Source organism: Mytilus edulis, chromosome 4, assembly GCF_963676685.1.
Source record: "Mytilus edulis chromosome 4, xbMytEdul2.2, whole genome shotgun sequence".
Lineage (NCBI taxonomy): Eukaryota > Metazoa > Mollusca > Bivalvia > Mytilida > Mytilidae > Mytilus > Mytilus edulis.
Window position 1 is genome coordinate 38,239,035 of NC_092347.1, and position 22,246 is coordinate 38,261,280.

Genomic DNA, 22,246 nt, shown 5'->3' on the forward strand with positions numbered 1-22,246 from the left:
TTTCTTATATTTTCACAAAATTTATCACATACACAGTAGATAATTTTTTTTAAAAGCCTATTGCGGAGAAAAGAGAAAATTCTCAAATAAAAGTCATTTTTCTCAGAGAAATGCAGGAATATGAGTTGCGCACGGCTACGCTAGGTAAACTTATTGTTTATCTTAACCAAAAAAAAGTATTTCGTAAATAACGTGAAAATATGTCCGATCTGCCTATTTTTGGACATCAAAAGTCGATACGATCGTTTTAAGGTCAATTTCGTCTACCTCACACAATCGTGTTAGGCACTATAGGAAAATATTTAAACAACCGGATATATATATATAAGACTTTCGTTTCATTAAACATCGTTTTCTGCTTTAAAGTCATAAGAAACATCAAATTAAAAAAAATAATGCATATGTTTTTTTATAACTCAATGAATAGTTTTCATTATAAAACTTATGTACATATACTTTTTTCTGAAGAAAATTCTTTAATTTATTCATATTTAGAAGAGGTTTACTTTATTTTAATTGCTTCCTTCCCTGGACAAATTGTCCGTATGCAAAGTGACCTCAGTGTGACCCATCTCGTAACATTCCGGTGATCACAATATGCATGGATGTCCTTAAAATAAACTATTATCTTAATTTACATGTTTAACACGTGCTCAATTTCAATGCTTTTTCGTTGATTTTTTGTTGATTGTTGACAAACAGGTGACAATCGTTAAACTTCGGCTTCAAAACACGAACTTTAATTACCTGCCATATTTTCACAACAACACAGACCGATTGAAACAAAAATTGACGATTATACGAAATTTACACGAAAAAAATGATAAATTCGATCACAGAAGACTAAGTTTATGATGTTTGTATGCATTGATTCAAGAATTGAAAGATCATTATTTTTCATCGGTCACTCGTTTCTTATGTCTTTAAAGATGTCTCTAAATGATTCAATATGTTAAATGCATCGAAATATAGATAAATGATAGACATATCTTGACTTGAATCAACATCGCCTGTATACACATTTTATATCTCCATGTTGATACGATATTCCAGGGCTTTTGTGTCTTATCGTGAGTTCCTTAATCCTGTGTTGCTGCTGACAATGAAGCTATAAAATCAAGAGTTTCAGGGGTGAGGTTGAAGTCATTTTTTTTCTTAAATTTTACGAACGCCATCGCACGTTGGTTAACCGTTCTTGAATATCTGTTTCACAGATGACGACGGATATTTTCCAATTGTCGTAACTGCAATCTCGTCCTTTGTCTTCTTCTCCCGGATGTGACCTACCGAATTATACATATCACCAAGTTTGTACATACATCAGCAAAACGACCGGTGACACTTGTGGAGCAAGATCTGTGAACCCTTCTGGATCACCTGAAATTACCCCTAGTTTTTAGTGGAGTTCTTGTTGCTCAGTCTTTAGGTTTCTATGTTGTTTTGTGTACTGCTGTTTTTCTGTTTGTCATTTTTTTCTGTCATGGCATTGTCAGTTTGTTTTCGACTTATAAATTTGAATGGTCCTTTGGTATCATTCGCCTCCCTTTTAGCATATTGAATGCACCGAGGCTATTATCACATGTTTAATTCTGGGCCTGCCTAATGTAACTTACGATTAATGAATAAAAGCTCTTCTGCCTCCTCAAATAGATAAAAGTGCAATTTCATCAATTAGCAAACAATTTTTGAATACTAAATTGATTTTTTAACACTTGATTATGCACTGATTATCCCAGAGTTGTCATTTTGTCATATGCCTCACACACAAAAAAATGAACCAACAATTCTTTCAAAATTCCATCTAAGAGAAGGTTTCATACCAATCTTTAAGGATGACAGAGCAATAAATACTAGAAAAGCAAAAGGGGTTAACTATCTTATATTGGAATTCCTATATGTTGTAACACTGTATCTTAATCCGTCACTTGGAAATCTTAATTTTGCAATCCTAATTTGTTTCAGTGCTACTCGATAAATGGATGCCTTAGAATTGCAACTCTGAAATTGTAACTTCACGACTATGTAATAAAAATGTCTAACATTAATGTTCCGTACTTACAACATGATACATTATTGTCTCACGTTTGCATTCTTTTGAAAATGAATTGTTCATATATCTGTACAATATAAATTCTTGTTAATCGACAATTTGCTGACCTAAATACGATTTTTATATTTTATCGAGTTTTCTTTTTAAAGTTTAATCTGCGATCGTTGTGTTTATGTTGTACGTGTATTATGACTACATATGCCATCAAACTTTCATGTATCGCTGGTTGAATCTAAGACATAGAGACTAAAAAGAGTTGAAAAAAAGAACAAACTATGACGGAATATGCGCAAAATTTGACAAGGGTCACGTCTTTTGCTTTCCATATTTTTATTGCAAAGTATGCATATATTGTTTTGTTTGTGTTATCTTTTGTTACAGTGTTTCTGAAGCAGGATATTGCGATGTGTACACTCCATGCAGAAAAGTTTCATATTCAAAAGAAAGGTATACTGTAGACTGCGGCCTTTTTGGGTGGGCAGATTGTACCAGATACAGGTAATATATTATATGGGCTAAATATATATGTATATACTGTGTCTTTACCATTTACCTTGTAAAAAGAGTTGTACGAAAGATCACCGTATGTCCTTTCATCATTATTAAGAAATCTTATTCACCTAGTGTTTCAATTGTAATCTAAGAACGTCTCATAATGTATCTCATCAGCCCCAGTACAACACTTTATAAAAACATGATAAAATTATTTTTAAAAAATCTGATGTAAATGAAGCAGAAAATGCGTAAAATATTTGCCACTTGACGTAAAGCATTCAGCAATCAATCAATAATACCTGCATTTTAACAGGATTTTTTTAACATTCTCCGGGAACAGGGATTAACACAATAGTTTGTAAAGAAAGCTTTGTATTCATTTTATTAAACAGATCTTAATCCATTTAGTATATCAAATTTATCCCATGGAACATGAAAATATAACTAGAGCGGTATGCTTTTATCTGATTGTGTGCATCACAATTAATCTAATAAAACTGAAGTAAATATATCAAGGTCACTGATATTGACAATCGAGTATAAGTCTAATGTAAACAAATGAAATGATTAATGATATACAACTGGTTCAATTAAATAAAGAAAACCACCAAAGCGATTATACCGAGAGCACTTACCCGGCCTCAGATATAATTCGACAAGAAGCAGATTTGTCACCTGAATATGGTGAATTACCTGACAAACACTTTGTTTCTACAGACGAGATTTGGCGACCACAATTTATACATTTCAACTACAATGTAATTGATTACTCTTAATTACGTGCCATTTCATTAAATGAAAACGTGGGTTTAATTTTGAGACATGAGGAATTTATTTGCAATAAATTTAAATAAGGAAGACAAGAATAGCAATCTTTTATACATCGATAAATTTTCCCCAAACCATTGAAACATGGACAACGAGCCAATTGCAAGTTCAATGATTTCAGACGATTTTTTTTATATGAACCTCACATTTGGTCCTCCATTTCCCACCTCATCTGTTTGATACCTACTCAGTAATATATATGAATGTTCATTTTCTTCTACTACATCTAGATATGTTATGGTTATCTAAAATAAAATTGATTATATGTAACTTGATCTCTGGTAGCGAATACTAAAAGAGGGGCGAAAGATACCAAAGGGACAGTCATGTATAAATGTAGTATATATTTAATGAACTGGTAACCTTCTATATCTATTTTTCATCCGGTTTTAACTAGAAACTATGTTTATTTCAGTGTCAAAGAGCATTAAAGAAAGAATTCAGCTCCAATTGTTTTACGCAATCCGTGTTTATTTCTCATTAGTCGTCTCTAGTTTCTGTGTAGATTTGTCCCCATGTGTGTCTGATTTTGAATTTTATTCATCATAGACGACGATACCTTTTTCCACTCTCTCTCTAATCTGTCTCATTAAGCTTCACGACATTCGAACTATCAACGGTACATTGACGGCTCATCTGCATGATCTACAAGTGATAAGATTGACAAAACTTCTGTCCACAATGAAAAAAGGTCTTCAGAAATAATGTGTAACTGTTCACTCGCGTAGTGGTATTAATTGAAATCTAAAACGTCACTACAGATACAAACATAGCGAACGAGTTTGGATATATAAACACCGTAACATAGTGACAAAGGAAAATAACCGTTCAAAAAGAGAAGGTTCATCTCTTTTGTGTAAATTGTTCGGAGTGATGCTGTAATATCTAAATATAGGAAAGTTTATTTTGTCAACCTCAGCGATGAGCATGAAACACGCTTAATACAGATTTCCAATAAAATAATATGCGTACGTAAGTCGACGTACTCACTAGGCGGGAACGAGTTTTGCCAACTTATGCATTTTGTAATATACGTCGCTCAAGTCAGACTAAATATTTCATTAAATCATACACTGGAATTTGTCCAAAATAAACAATTTTAACACTATAAATGGAAATCGTGATTTCGATGCGCAGTAAGGTCAAAACAGCATGCTTAATTGATTTCTGTTTTCGATGTTTTTATTCCTATGCAGTATAGAAGATCACGACTTAACGCAAAAGTAAAATATAAGAGTGATCATACGTGAGTGTTCATTGCATACGTAGTTTACATATGGATATTCAGAACGAGATAATAGATATGAATAGATATGAACTCGACGATACAGAGTGAACCCACATGGACAGCTGTACAGATTTGCTGTTTTTTACATTTGTTTTATACTGCATATAATTAAAATTCGAAGACAAAATAATGTACACACAGACAAAAAACAGAGGTAAAACAGTAAACCAGTAACGTATCATTCATAGTAGGGTTCAAAGGTTTATAACCTCAAATAAAAAAAAAAAGAGTAACAAACTTCTATCAAAAGATTAAAGGCTCAAAATACAGAAGGTATACCTATGTTTTTGAAATTGTCCGTAATAAAGCGGTTTAGCATAAAGAATTAATAACTAACTTTGGAAAGTAGATTTGAGCTTATTTCGTTTTCAATGAATAAAAACACGTCCACAGTATTTTGAAAGCGAAGATATAAAAAAAGAAAAATAAGTTTTGAAAACGCAAAACAGCATATTAATCAGTTATGAAAGGCTTCATTAAAGTACCACACAGTTCATTATACTTTATCAATCTAGACCTCTTTACAACTTTTTCAAGATTTTTTTGTCATATCAGTGTGAACCTGCTGAAAACTATACATCGAGTACATTTTAAAATTATTCGGTTTAATATCTATTAACTATAATAAAATACATCAAAATGACTATATGTTGCTGACTTTCAGTATTTATTTTGTAGTTGCAGTTTATTTGTAATTTTACGGTTAACATTTCATAAAAACATAATTTTCAAAATGGAAAAACATAATACACAATACACTGCTTTAAATTTGTCATATCACATCTTTTATCAGTCATGACCAATTAATGATATTGCAGCTGATTTTAGAACTGTCATGTAGAAATTAAACTTATATTAATTATTTACTTTTAACCACTATCTATATACTGAAATTATAATTGAAGCAAAACGTATTATGTCGGGACATATACAATTTAACAGTAATTTGTTGTAAAAATTATAAGTTATTTCTTCCTGTACAATATTTGTTACGCAAATATTTATTTATTAATAATTGTGCATTACATTATTAAATAAATGATTTTTTTTAAGTTTGGAAAGTCAATGCACAATGATTCAATAGATAACCTAATCAAAAATTATATTAGAATAAAAACTAAGTTTAAATTCTTGTTACTTTTAAGATTAAGAGGAAAATAATTATAACACATCTCTCTGTGTTGAACTGATCATAAGTTTCCCGATAAACATTGTGCAAAACCAGTTAAGCTATGAATTTATTCAATAACTGTCTTTCTAGGGCCAAACGTTTCTCATATTACCAAAGATGCAAGAAAACGACTTGCTGCGCTGGATACATAGGACAATCATGCTCACAAGGTAAAGCAAAACAAATAAGTAAGCTCTACAACAGGTTACCTCCATGGAAAGTCTGTTGTCATAATATTATTTAAATATAACATCTTTGATAAAAAAAAAGAAGAAATTACGCTTAATGATTATTAAGGTTTCAGATCACCAATTACTCCCTCCGATTTTGGACTTATTTCAAAAAAGCCCTACTCTGTCTTTGGGTACTTAAACTAACCAACACATTTGCAGAAATGAAACTTTTGGTGTAAAGCGAAATATATGTAGACCATTTTGAGCCCCAATTTACTTGTCTATGAGTTTGCATTAAAAAATCAGGATTAATGCGCTCCATAGTATACTAATTTAAGCTTTCCAGAAAACCAGGGCTTATTTTGGTAGTACCTGTGTTCCAAAGGTCAGATTTTCTTAAAAGACTTTAAGGGTATGTTGAAAATTGGCATGTAGAAAAGTGATACATGTTTGATTCAGGATATACATGGTTTCTATGAAGTTAAACTAAAGGTAAAATATTTAGAAAGCTATGAAAATTGCAAAATTTGGTTGAACAGATAGGGATTTTTAATTGGTGGTCAGACACCTTAATATCTTATAGCAAGATGCGGATGCATAGGGTTTCTGATTGCATACCTTGAAATGTTAAATATTTGAAGGCGTATACGGGTTTTGCTGTAATGTGACGTTCTGCTTTGCTTTTAGTATATTCAATATATGACAAAATATTATATATAGGCATGGTTTACATATGATTTTAAACGTGATTTATGCTTTTCAACCTAAAAATTGTAGTAGATGCTATTCATTTATTCGGGATACCATATGGAGTATTTGTTAAAAGTGAACAAAAAGGTAAAATATGCTACACACAGGAACGAGTGATCAGTATGCTGAAGCTTCTAATTGAAAACATATTTGTTGAATTTGGAAGTAGACTTTTTCAACTAATTGTCGGCATTCCTATTGGAACGAACTGTTCGCCTCCCCTTGCCGACTTCTTCTTATTTTCATATTAGTCGGAATTCCTTCAGACACTTGTCAAACAACAAGAAGATCAAGGCATCCAGATCATTTAATTTCATATTCAGAGATATTTATAATATTCTTTCCACAAACAATCCATTTTTTTTTATTGGGTTCCATTGATATTTCCCCTAAAACCAGAAATTAAAGAAACAACAGACACGGCTTCCTCTGCCTTATGTTTAGATATATACATTGAATTTGACATAAGCGGTCATCTCAGTACCAGAATCTTTGACATAAGAGACGATTATAATTTTGAAATAATCAATTCCCCCCCCACCTTATCAACTTCATCTGCATATGGAATATACATTTCCCAACTCATTCGGTATTAAAGAGCTTGCAGCTGCAACTTAGACTTTGTAAAACGTCACCAGTGTCTGAACAGAAAGTTGATGAACTAAGGTTATGTCAAAGAACGTCTCGTCCTTTTTTCTCAAAGGTTTCGGAAGATACCAAGACCTTGTTGAAAAATATTCCGTATCAACCTCAAAAATAATACACGATGGTCTTGAAGTATATATTCTAGATACTGACGTTGTTTGTCATCTTAATTACGTGGTATAGTGTTCTTTTATTTGTCTTTTCAAAATATCATTGGATTTTCCATTTTAAATTTTCTTCGGGGTTCGATTTGTTTGTTATTTTACTTTTGTTTACTTTTACCTATAATGGTTTTTGTCCCCCATGTTTTATAACATCCATTATCCTAATCCTTTTTCCAATTAATTTTTTTTTTTTTTTTTTTAACAACATAAATAAATATTTATTTCAAATATTGGCTTGTTACAATATCATTCAAGAGTCCAAGCTGCTCCTGATGTTCCCTGTTACAATCCACTAATCACTCAGGGTAGTGATTAGTTGCAAAATACATATTACATTTTTTACATCATATATATATATATATTAGATAATATCGATTAATCACGTAATATGTTTTCTAATAGTTGCTAAAACATTACTTTTAACCTTCAAACATACTCTTCTATTGAACTCATTGCGAAGAATTGAGTAAACATTGACATTTTTTGTCTTTTGATCAGATATGTAGTAGGCTTTAAAAATTGAAAAGCCCACAATTGTTAAAAAATAGTTTAAGTCAAAATATTCTTCTTCAGAAGTTTTATATCCAAATACTAAGTGTCTTAGTTTTACTTTAAAAGTTATTTTACTGTTATTTAAAATTTCATTTATTTTATTCCAAAAAAGTTTTAAATACGGACACAGTATAAAGAAGTGATCATAATCTTCTTCTTGTGTACAAAAATTACAAGAACTATTGTTTACAATTTTCCACCTGCATAAAAGTTTCTTTGTAGGTAGAATATGTTGTAGTAATTTCCATCTAAAAATTCTAAGTTTATTTTCTTTTAAATATTTGAATAAAAATTTATATAGATAGTTTTGATATGACACATCATCTATATCAAATATACGCAGCCATTTTTTGGGTCCAATAGCTGGTTCAATTTTTTTATTTATCAGAGACTTATATACAAGTTTATTTGTTAATGCTTCTAATTTTATAGGTAAACCATCCAATATAAATTGGTTTCTTTTTATAATAACAATACTTTTTATAGAATTTTCCGATTTTAAAATTGCTGCCCAGTCTTTTGGTATAGATTTCTTAACTAAATTAATTTCAGCCATCCAGTTTGATTTATTTTTTAGTTTATTTAAAATTATGTCTTGAGAAATACAACCTTTTTCATCTATGATATCATTTACATAAATAAGATCGCTTTTAATCCAATATTTTAAAAATATAGCTTTATTTTCAAATTTAATAAATTTATTGTTCCATAATATTTGTTTTCTTATATCTGTAAATGTTTCTGGTTTTTTTGTTAGACCTCCACCAGTTAATTTCCAACATTTAATAATATCTTTATAAAATTCTGGGATGTTTTCAATGCTTTCGTCTGTCTTATCCCCACTGTTTGTTTGAAACACTAACCAGTTTGACCCAAAATTATAAAAATAGTGTTGAGGTATAATTGTCCAACTTCCTTCACAATCATTTACTAATCTTTTTACCCACATAGCTTTTAGAGCGGTGAAATAACTTCTGATATCTATCATATTCAAACCCCCCTTTTCATATGGACTAATAATTGAATTTCTTTTTACTTTATCTGGTTTATTATCCCAAATAAATTTAAAACAACTTTTTTCTATTTCTTTTAAAAATTTCTCTGGAACTCTGCAAGCAGATCCCACAAAAGTAAAAATGGGCACAATTAATGTTTTAATTATCAAAATTTTTCCAAAAATAGTAAGATTTCTTTTTTGCCAAGAATAAAATAATTTATTCATCTTTTCAATCTTATTTTCCCAATTTAGTTTATCACATTCCTCCGTACAATGCCCAAAGTAAATGCCAAGAGTCTTAACTGGTCCATTGCTCCAGTTGATTCCCTCAATTTTGTCTTTACAAGATTTAAGTTTTCCTACCCATAACCCCTCTGTTTTGTTTCTATTTAATTTCAGCCCTGAATAAGAACCAAAAATTTCAATTTCATTCATAGCTACTTGAACATCATATTTAGAACAACAAAATAAAGTAGTATCATCTGCCAGTTGCGAAATTTTTATAGTATGATTTTTGCAATCTAATTTGACTCTGATACCTTTAAAATCAGTATTGCTTCTTAATCTGGAAGCCATAATTTCCACAGATAAAACAAATAATAATGCAGATAAAGGACACCCTTGACGTATACCTCTTGTGTTTTTAAAGACCTCAGATATCCAACCATTATTCATTACACATGTTTGAATATCACTATATAAAGTCTTAACCCATCTTATAAAAGATTCATTAAATCCAAAATGTTTTAAAACTGAAAACATAAAATTCCATTCTAGAGAGTCAAATGCTTTAGAAAAATCAACAAAGACTATAGCCCCCTCAATTTTGTATAAATCAGTAAAATCTATAATATCTTGTATCTGTCTAAGATTAAAACCAATAAATCTATTTTTAACATATCCAGTCTGATCTTCTTTAATCAGTTTTGGTAAGATTTTTTTCAATCGTTGTGCTAGAGCGTACGATAGAAGTTTCATGTCAATATTTAAAAGAGAAATAGGACGGTAATTATCTAGTGACAATGGATCACCTTTTTTAAATAATAGCGTTAATACACTGGTACGCTGTGAATATGTAAGTGTTTGATCTTTGTATCCAATATTAAGAATGTTTACTACTATGAACTTTAAGTTATCCCAAAATTTTCTATAAAATTCCACGGTTAAACCGTCTAATCCAGGGGATTTATTAAGTTTCATTTTATAAATAGCATCTGAGCATTCTTCTACTGTAATATCCCCATCGCAAATTGATTTATCATTTTTATCCATTTCTTTATCGAGTTTTGTCTCAAAAATATATTTGTCGCTTGATGTTTTATCAGGGTTTTGCGTCGAATATAACTTTTTATAGTATTCTCTAATATTACTAAGTATATCACTTTGATCCGTTAAAATCTCACCATTTTCCCCTTTTAATTTATTGATTGACTTTTTTACCTGTCTCTGTTTTTCTAAACCTAAAAAGTACGAGTTATTTTTTTCCCCAAATTCAACCCATTTCTCTCGTGATCTTATTTGAGCACCTTTAGCCTTTTGTTCATAAATTTTGGCAATATTATTTTCAAGTTCTTCAATATCTTTATCTAAAACGTTATTCTCAGATTCTTGTTCATCTCTTATTTTCAATTTTCTTTCTAATTTTTTTTCAAGAGTTCGTAAGTTTTCTCTTTTAAATTTTGCTTTAGATTTACAATAAGCTATAGTTGCCTCCCTTATCTTTATTTTAAATATATCCCATGCTAAACCAAGGTTTTTTAAATTACGATTACCCATAAAGCAGCTTTCCATTTCTTGATTAACTAATTGTATGTAGTCATTATCTTCTAATATAGAATTATTTATTTTCCAGTACCCCCTACCCTTTTCTGATGCACCTGTTCTAAACTTCATAAAAACACTTTGATGATCCGTAGAATCAATAACTGCAGGTTTAATTTTACAACATTCTACTAGTGGTATGAAATCTGAACCTATCAGAATCATATCAATCCTACTTGCCTGTGATTTATCTTTTCTTCGCCAAGTATATTGTTGTTTATTTTTATTTGAATATCTCCAAAGGTCTGTTAAATTATTTGTTTTTATTAAAGATTTTAAACTATTTACTGATTGGATATTTTTTACCTCTGAACGAGCATTTTTCCTGTCTATCGCTTTCATCGTATCATTGAAATCTCCCCCCATTATCGTAATTCCTATCCCTTGTTCTTTTAATGTATTATTTACTTTTTTGAAAAATATATTTCTATTACTTTTACAATTAGGTGCATATATACACATTAGTGTAAAAACGCTTTCATCAATTTCTACATTTAAAAGAATTAATCGTCCATCTACATCGTTATGTTTATTTATCAACTTATAATTCAGTGACTTTTTAATGAGAATAGCCACACCCCTACTAGAGGTCGTTCCGTGACTGCAAAATATATCAAAATTTGAATTATTTCTTATTTCTGTTTCTATGTTTTCATTAAAATGAGTTTCTTGTAGAAAACAGATAGAAGTATTTTGACATTTAATCCATTCAATTACTCTGTCTCTTTTAACTTTATTTTTAGTACCATTTACATTTAAACTACTTAAGTTTATTAGAAATTTAGATGCCATTTCAAAGTATAATTTCATATAATTGTATAATTATTTCCTCACAAAACTGTCCATACCTGCAAACAATACAATTAAAACACATGTTTATAACAATCATACCGAAATCGACAATGTGTATCACTCTACTTCTATAAACATAAAAAGTACAATTCATCAAGCTACCTAAAATTACAGGTAGCAAATAAAACACGCTACCTGTGAATACGGCATTTAATTTACCGGTCTGCTTTGACCTTGTTTTGTAAAAATCAATAGACAATAAAATTGACACTGAAATAATCAACATCCACGTGTGATTTGTTACAGCCTTACAATGACTATTTGAATGGATATATCTGGTTGATATGCGTGTCTTATTCACATTATGTGTGTGCATACTTTTATTTGAAAAAGTGAAATGGAGAATGTAAACAAATTTAGGATAATAACGTATGTCAACTACATCGTTTGCTTTTAAAATTGTGTTGGCTATGCTTACTAAAAAAGTAAACTGTTCGCAAGATATTTTACTTGTATCTATTAGGAAGTTTAAAAGAATATTCAATAGTGCATATCGTGGATTTATTACATGTACCGCAACATTCAAATATACTTCAAAAATATATTTTATTGAACTACAAATACAGTATAATCTGTATGGATGAATACGCTGACATTGAGGTAAGTATTTATACATTCTAAACAGTGAAAAATTGAATATTAATATTGTATTCAGTGTTCTACTTAATGTCAACAATCGTTCATTTACTATTAATAGCACACAGCATGTGTATACTTGCGCTAAAAATAGCGCAGATAAAAACCCACTTACTAGTAGTATGATAATTATATAAATAAATATTCGCTGTTCGATTTTTTTCAGCGATTGACCAATAGTAAACACAATAGTTGTAAATAATATTAAAGCAATAATGCACATCGTGCATACATGCATTTCATGAGATACTTCATTGAAATCAAAAATAGTTGGTAATATATTTCTTTTTGACATATACATCTCACACTTTATATATCTTTTGTTATAGTTTAGCAAAGCCTTAAATAGAATAAAGGTTTTGAGTTTGCATTTATAAAAACATGCACATGAGTTGCATTTATGACCAATAGTCAACTTCACAATCAACAACATCAACACATTGAAGTTAACTCTTATAAAGAGCTGAAAACTTTTTTTAGTATTCATTTTGATTTTTTTTTTTGGTTTATATTATACATGTATATAGATAAAAGATCATTGTACTATAATATTTACATTAAAATATTTTACATTGTCTATATGACTACAATTATTAAGCTTTGGCCTTCTTTGGGCCATTATTACCAGTAGTTCTGTCATGTAAGTTCTCTGGGGGTGTAGGTGGGGTATGATGTTGAGACAGATTCCTGCGTTGACTTTGCGGTGTGTTCATAAATTTGTCTATATATGATTGTGCTTTGTCAGAATTGCTTGAACTTGTCTCATTCATACTAGCCTTTACCTTTCCAATTAATTTTTATATTCATGAAAGGGCCAAAATCATATGCTTTTCTCTTGATATGACATGTACACTTAAAACTACGATGAGTAGAAACTCAAATGCGTTAAATGTTTGGAAGGTATGTAAATGTATTAAATAATTTGACGTAGTTATCGTTAATCTACATTCCAGCGATTTGCCATGGTTCAACGAGTTGCTCAAACGGAGGGACCTGCACGAAACCAAACTTTTGTGTTTGTAGATCAGGATTTGCTAGTCCAGATTGTATAGGTATGAATAGTTTTTTTAGTTTATTTACTAAATCCGTTTTGATATATCCCTTCAAGCATTTCTTTCAAAAATAAATGTGATGCAAATAAAACAGAGAGCAGAGTATCTTGTAAAAGAGGGGTGAAGGATACCAGAGGGACAATCAAACTCATAGCTCGAAATTATACTGACAACGCCATGGCTAAAACAGAAGAAGACAAACAGACAGATAATAGTACACAAAACACAACATAGAAAACTAAAGACAAAAGAACACAACCCCACCAAAAACTGGGGTGATCTTAGGTGCTCCGGAAGGGTAAGTAGATCCTGCTCCACATGTGGCAGACGTCGTGTTATGTTATTATTAACCCTGTTAATAGTCTAATTCGGTAGGTTTAATTTGTGAAAACGGAACGGATTGTAGTTACTACATAATGAACATATCCGATATCATCTGTGAAACGGATATTCCATAACGGTCAACCAACTGGTGATGGCGTCCGTAAAATTCACGAAGAAATGATTTCAGCTTCACCATTTGTAATATTTTCGATTGTACTAAAAATAGGAATTGCTGTATTCATGTCAACAAATAACCTATGGCATATCCTTTTTTCTTTAAACGCATTACCTTTTTGTGCAATAAACAGGGACATCGAAAGAAATGTCTGTATAATAAGCGAAGCTATATATAGTTAAACACATTATTATCCACCAATCACATCTGAAGCAGTTATCAATTTTCATAAATCATAATTAGTAAAGTCATAACTAAGAGCTATCTTTTTCAATGATTTGTTTGTTACATTCTCGTTTTTTATCTATACGAGGCTGACCTTTCTGAACCTTTAAGACGAATGACAATAGTTTAATGGTTACTCTGTGATGTTTGTCTCTAAATACATTGCCAACAGCAAATCTATTCCCATAGGACAATGGGTCAATTGTTCAATCTTGTCTGTGGCATATTGATTTCAATGCACTCGTTCAGATGTCAATATAGTTCAACAAAATAATGTTAATGATACTTCTACTACTTTTTATACTTCTTTGCTGTCATTTCATCAATTGCCATTTCGAAGTCACACGTGGTTGTACTACACGTCTCTGCATTCTATATATTGGTTATGTCTTAATAAGTTGGTATTTTATGGTAACGCATTGCAATAAGTGCATTGTTCGTTTTGGTGTACACTAATTGGACATGTCTAAATTTATATATACCTTGACCATGAAGCATTCACACAATTGATTACATTTACTTCAATTAAATAACGCGACAGTAGTTTAAAATCAGTATGTGCTGATATCAATATATTGGATTATTCTCGATGTTTCATTTAAGGTTTTTATTGTCATGGAATATATCTTATCACCTTATGATCTAAAGTCTTGATGCAATTACGTCGGTACCGTTGATGTTAGTTGGTTAAGTATGTATGTAGTCAGCACTTGTGCGTTCTAAATTGAAATGAACTATCATTGATGTGGTCATTATTAAATTAACTGTTCACACAACTTTGAATTTTTGAAATACTAAGGATTTTCACCTCTTCAATTGATACTCATCTGTATTTGGAGAAAAAAAATCGGAATTTTCCTTCAGCAATGCTCTTTAGCTTCGTTCTTTATTTGGCTTTTCAAATTGATTAAACAGTTGCTGGTGAGTGTTCTATAGACAAAACGCGCGACTAACGTACACAATTTTATATTGGTATTTATTATGAATTTATTGATAATATATACTAATAATTTTCGTTTCAGAAATAAACGAATGTTTATCTAATAATGGCGGATGTAATCAGCACTGTTCAAATACATTTGGTTCCTTCATATGTCATTGTGAAAACGGATATGTTTTAGACAATGATTATAAAACATGCATAGGTAAGTTATAATTATGTTTAATATATGAATATCAACAACAGGGTGGTGTTGTATCGACAGTTGTAGTATGTTTTATTTAACCCATTCTGTAAACTTTTTAACAATGAACAACCGAAAGTAAGTTAAAACAAATATATACCTCATCATTCCCTCTCTTTAATTGCCTAGCCTAAAGTTGACAAATACCAATGCAGAGCTAGAATAGATAATTTAGTTTTAAGATTTTCTCTGTCAAACATGATACATCTTATATTTTATTAACTAAAATATAACAAACATTGCTAAAAAAAATGTTTTCAAATACACATAAATTACTTTTATCGGGACAAACATAATGGCAAATAAAACTTTCTTTTAAATATCGACAAACAATAGTAGCTTTGATTTTTTATTTTGTGCAAAATGTATTACACTATTCGACGTACATATTATATCTTTACGCCAAACTTTTACCAACCTTGAACCCGCTCTTTCAGTTCACTATACCAACCAAACGGTGTCATGACCACCAACTGATATTTTTCTTTATAATTATTGTTAATATTTACAAATGTTCATGCACACTTTGTTTTGTAAAATTAACTGATATCACCTCATTACCGTCTGTGACGTCAATGTTTAACATGGTATCATTTCCTTGAAAATTCAAAATCTATGGACCTCCCCAAATAAAGTATGTTCTTATAGTACATGAAACTAAGAAATAACATATACTTATACGGTATAGCCCGAGGCAGATTAGTAAGGGACACATTTGATCCCGTCATTCACACAGTTATGGATGTGAATTTAGAAAAATAAACATTTCCAAGTCATTCACGAACAAGTCGTATATAACATCAATACGCTGTATGCATGTTTAAAAGATAACATGTATTCGAGTACGTATATTTATAACATATGATGATAAATATCATAATATTTTATATGTAAAGAACAATTTCCACTTATACTTTATATTTCTTTTTTTTCAGATAAAAATGAATGTTTAGTTAAAAATGGTGGCTGTAGCCATATATGCATAAATACAAAAGGTTCTTATGAATGTAATTGTACATCAGGATTTGTTCTTGAGAGTGACAGAAAAACTTGTACTGGTATGTTTTGATTATAAAAAAAGTCATGCATGTAAATTGTATTTATACTTGAAACACAAAGAGCAAAGGTAAAGTAAAATGAAGTATTCGGTTGCATAATCTGGGAGATTACCCTATATACGCATTGTAATTAAACAATTAATCGATATTCAAAGAAGTATGTCACTATAGAATAACAGTTGGAAGCACAAAAACTAATAAATCATTTTTGTTTAGACAAAACTTCTAAAGGTAGCAACCTTTTTGCCTGTTTTTTACCATAAAAATGCTACAACTTCATCATGATGTGCATGTTCACAGTTACACTTAATTTTTTGAAGTATAATTCCATGTGTTTTGGTAACTATTTTTGATATTTTGGTACTTGTTAACAAAAATATCCCGACATCACCTATAGATTAGAGGGTGAAATATATACATTCGCTTCGCAAATGATGGCACCTTTACCCATGAATAAGATGAGTTATCTTTGACCAATTCTATAAAATTTAATTTGTTTTTATTTCTATGTTATAAAGAGCTTCAGATATGTCATTTCTTGTAGACTGACCTTTTTGTATTTATCAATTTAAACATAAAATGCTTTTTTTTTCAGACAAAAACGAATGTGCAGTTAATAATGGTGGTTGTAACCAAAAATGTGTAAACGATTATCGAACCTATTACTGCGATTGTAATGATGGATTTAAATTAGGTTCTGACGGGAAACTTTGTGAAGGTTGGTATATAAAACGATATTTCCTAATATTTCGTATAATTATATTTAATCAGTTATAACAGAAATACGATGAAGGGCAGAAACGATACGAATAACCAGTGACCGTGTCAACAAAACATGTAGAACATCAAAATAATAACGAAGTCACAGAGCGTTTACAATGCAAAAAGTAAAAACAAGAAGCTAATTTAAAAAAAAGATGTAGTATGACTTCCAAGAGACAACTCTTCACAAAACACCACATGACACGGAAATTAACAACTATAGGTCACCGTACGACCTTCAACAATGACCAAAGCCCATACCGCACAGTCATCTATAAAAGGCCTGGTTGTAACATCATATTGGTGTTTAAAGGATTTTTTGTTTGTTTTTTTCATGTATATCAGCAATAAGTTAACAGAAAATTATTTTTTATACCGTCACAGTTTAAGACCAGTAGGTTAATAAGATACGGCGTATTTCAACCTTCTATTTGTACCAACATCATTTCATATTTCTTGGCTTTGGATAATTTTTGACACAAGTATCACAGAATAGTCACTTTTAAAATTATTGTCAAAAAGTGGATTTGTTATAATGAATTCGTACCGTTCGTCTTATTGTACCTGAACGTGTTATAGTATTCTTTTATTTGTCTTTTTTAATATTACTTTTACTATTAAGTCTGTTTTTTTAGATATACATTTGACGTGACTCTGTGCGGTAAACGGACAGAAAGTCACAGGACAAAAAGTCACAGGACATAAAGTCACAAATTTGATAGGACAAAAAGTCACAATTATTGTTTTGCTATTGTTTGAATATATATAAGAGAAAGATCTTGAAATATTTTCTTTTAATTACACCTCAGAAACTTACAAAACCTTTGAATAGACTTATTAAGAAGGGATATAATTACGATACTGTTGTCAAGTCATTAAAGATTGCATATTTTGGCGTTAATATTGAGTCACTGATAAGGTCTTTGCATCGGAACTAAACACATTTATTCTAAAAACAGTTGTTGGCATGACACGGGTTATGTTCTTCTCATATATGTTATGATGGTATGATACTAAACCCCTAACGGGAAGGATTGTGCCTGATGTTCATAGATGAAATCATAATCTTTCAGTCAGTTTAGTTGAAGTCTGGAGCTGGCATGTTAGTTAACTGCTAGTAGTCTGTTGTTATTTATGTATTATTGTCATTTTTCTTTATTTTCTTTGGTTACATCTTCTGACATCAGACTCGGATTTCTCTTGAACTGAATTTTAATGTGCGTATTGTTATGCGTTTACTTTACTACATTGGTTAGAGGTATAGGGGGAGGGTTGAGATCTCACAAACATGTTTAACCCCGCCGCATTTTTGCGCCTGTCCCAAGTCAGGAGCCTCTGGCCTTTGTTAGTCTTGTATTATTTGAATTTTAGTTTCTTGTGTACAATTTGGAAATTAGTATGGCGTTCATTATCACTGGACTAGTATATATTTGTTTAGGGGCCAGCTGAAGGACGCCTCCGGGTGCGGGAATTTCTCGCTACATTGAAGACCTGTTGGTGACCCTCTGCTGTTGTTTTTTATTTGGGCGGGTTGTTGTCTCTTTGACACATTCCCCATTTCCATTCTCAATTTTATCTATTCATTTTTAAGTATAGGACATTGCTCACAAGCTTTGTTAACTGAAATTTATTAGATTTTAATCATTCAAAGGCACCATGAAGCCATTTAAGTACCAAGTCACTTTGACATTTTGTTTTCATAACAATTATTTGATCATTGTTGATATTTATTGAATAAATTTTAATTACAAAGTTGCTTTATATATAACAGTTCAAGAAAAATCATAAAAATATTTTTCAAATTATTTTTTTCTTGTTTTAAGAAAAATATTCTAAAAACTGAATTGTGACTTTTTGTCCTGTAACTTTTTGTCCTTGACTCTTTGTCTGTGACTTTTTGTCCTGTGACTTTCTGTCCTACATTCACTCTGTGCTTATGTATCTCGTCATACTTTGAACGACAAAATTACTTTTTTATTAACATTACTTTTACTGTTAAGTCTGTGTTTTGTGATATATATACATTTGACGTGACTCTGTACTTATGTATCCTGTCATACTTTGAACCACACTATTATTTTATTTATTATTATTACTTTTACTGTTAAGTCTGTTTTTTGTGATATCTGTTAATACGTGACTCTTTATGTATGTATCCTGTCATACTTTGATCTACAAAATTATTTTATGTCTACCTGTGCGAATTTCAAACGCGCAATTTTACACAAGTACTTAAAACCTTCCATCCTTTATGGGTGGATTTTGTGTATCCCGTCATACTCTGAACGACAAAATTACTTTATTTATTAATATTACTTTTACTGTAAAGTCTGTGTTTTGTGATATACATTTGACGTGACTCTGTACTTATGTATCCCGTCTTACTTTGAACAACACAATTATTTTATTTAGTTTTATTACTTTTACTGTTAAGTCTGTTTTTTGTGATATCTATTTTACGTGACCCTGTATCTATGTATCCCGTCATACTTTGAACGACAAAACTATTTTATGTCTACCTGTGCGAATTTCAAACGCGCAATTTTACACCAGTACTTAAAACCTTTCAAACTTTATGGATGGATTTTACATAGATAAATAAAATCGTATAATATAAGCAAAATGAGGATGTTAAATTTGATGTATGCCTTTTTGTGCTTCTTCGTTACATTTGTTTGTTTTTATAGTGATTAAGATCGATGATAACACAATGTTGACTCCTGTACCCCTATTTTTGACATTTGTACCTATTATTTATGTTTGATTTGTTCATGCATCGTTGACAATATAATGGAATTTGATGCGACTGTCATACAAGTGAGAGGTTTAGCTAGCTATAAAACGAGGTTCAATCCACCATTTTCTACCTGTACCAAGTCAGGAATATGATAGTTTTTATCCTTTCGTTTGATGTGTTTGAGCTTTTATATTTTTTAATATAAATTGTTTTTACTTGTAGCAAAGGTTCACACTTTTTGAAATATAGTGTAACAAGATTTTAATCTAATCACATTGATGAATACTAAAAAAAACCACTATGTTCGTAAACTACAAAGTCTGAATGGTAAATGTAAACCAATTTTACGATATGGGATTTTTTATCTGGTCAACTTTTTCATATGAACCGTTTTGTATTCATTTGTTCCCAAATCGTCAGTCTTAACATTTAAAAATATTTGAATTAGGATTTAGGGATGTATAAATGAATAGTTAATACCCGCCACAAATTCTGTATTTTGTTTACAGAATCCAGAACCCCATCATTATGTTTTACACTTGTAGTATTTTGTCTTTGTTTTTGTTTTCTATTAATTATAATTTTTTACACTTTTTTTGATTGACATATTTGCACCTGACTTTTGTTTTCAGACCGTAGGATTGCCATCACGGATTTATTGCGTTAATTCTGACTAATTTTTTTACACAAACAATTAAAATGTATTTGTTCGTTTTACCAAGTGAAAGTAATGCAAAATTATATTAGGGACTCAAAAACAAGAACGCTGTTTGTTTTATACACACATCGTTGTCAATATAATAAAATTTTATGCGACTGTCATACAAGTCAGAAGTTAAGCTAGCCATAAAACCAGGTTTAATCCACCATTTCTTTGCTACATATTTGTTTGTGGTATTTTTTACTGATTAAGATTATTACACATTATAGACTGCTGAACCTTTTTTTTTTGCATTTTTACCTAATATGATATGTCTGTTTGTTTTGTTCACGCATCGTTGTCAATATAATGGAATTTGATGCGACTGTCATACAAGTGAGAGGTTCAGCTAGCTATAAAACGAGGTTCAATCAACCATTTTCTACCAAGCCAGGAATATGACAGTTGTTATCCATTCAGTATTTTTGTGATTTTACTTCTTAAACCATAAAGTTGACTAAAAAAGCTGCTTATTTAAAGCATTTGGTCGATTTTGAAATATTGGATTTTTTTTTTGATTTTTTTCATAGTTTTAACAGATTTGCTTTCGATACAAATTTTACAAAAACGTGTAACATTCAAATTAGTGTATTCTTTTGTTTCATAAACAAAGTACTGAACATTTCATTTCAATGGACATATAAGAATGGTTAAGAATTTGAACAGTTTCCATGTTTTCATCAGAAAAGAAAACACAATCTAAAATAATTATTTTTTAAATCTATGATTTCCAGAATTAAATGTTGATTCGACGTAGTTTAAATCAAAACTAAACCTCTCATTGACTGTTTCCAAATGAATTACAATTGAATTCCATAAATATATGTAAAACTTTACTTATTCATTCTTTGAAAGTAATAAACAACATAACCGTCGCTTAACATATACTTATATACCTATTACTTAGAAGCCTCATTTGTAATCTTATCTTGATGAATCGGTCTCCAAATAAGCATATTCTTGAAAAGAGTTACAAAACAAAGCTAATGGCGTCACTTTAATAACATCACTGTCAATTGTTGAATGAAGGTTAGACTTACAGTCTCATGTGTTGACAGCTACATATCTGATGATAAAAAGATATGACTCTATTGGTATCATATTCATTTAATTTTTCGGCGAAATTACAGGACCGACTCAGTCAAAAACTGTTACATGTCCAGAATATCAGACAGAGTTAGACATTGATCATATCATTAGAAGATCCTTTTATCCGCCAATAATATACCACTATATATGTAAATAAATTGTTATGTCTAAGTATTAATCTAGCATGTATGAAATACATAATTCGGAAGGTCCTTTGGAAGAACCGACATTTCTCTTTTGGTTGTGGTCTATAATATATATCAAGCATGAAGATATAATGTTCGTGTACCACACTAAATGAATCGAGATTTAAATAAGTGATACGAAAGAATGCGGGGATTCCGGAGTTCGTCTTTACAGTCATTTGAACTCTATTATAATTCCAGATATTGATGAATGTACAACGAATTCAAAATGCGCTCATGTCTGTTTGAACACCGTTGGCTCTTATCAGTGCAGCTGTAGATCTGGATACATACTTGCATTAGATGGACTATCTTGCTCGGGTAAATCCATAT

General features: G+C 30.5%; 2 long non-coding RNA genes across 2 annotated transcripts; both read left to right on the plus strand.

Moving 5' to 3' along the window:
- The first annotated feature begins 2,430 nt into the window (after positions 1 to 2,430).
- LOC139519652 (uncharacterized) lies at positions 2,431 to 15,337 on the plus strand. Its single transcript, XR_011663640.1, has 4 exons — positions 2,431 to 2,548; positions 5,923 to 6,002; positions 13,376 to 13,474; positions 15,221 to 15,337. It is a non-coding gene; the product is annotated as an uncharacterized lncRNA (long non-coding RNA).
- Positions 15,338 to 16,315: 978 nt separating this feature from the next.
- On the plus strand, positions 16,316 to 22,234 carry LOC139519653 (uncharacterized). Its single transcript, XR_011663641.1, has 3 exons — positions 16,316 to 16,440; positions 17,036 to 17,158; positions 22,115 to 22,234. It is a non-coding gene; the product is annotated as an uncharacterized lncRNA (long non-coding RNA).
- Positions 22,235 to 22,246: the final 12 nt, after the last annotated feature.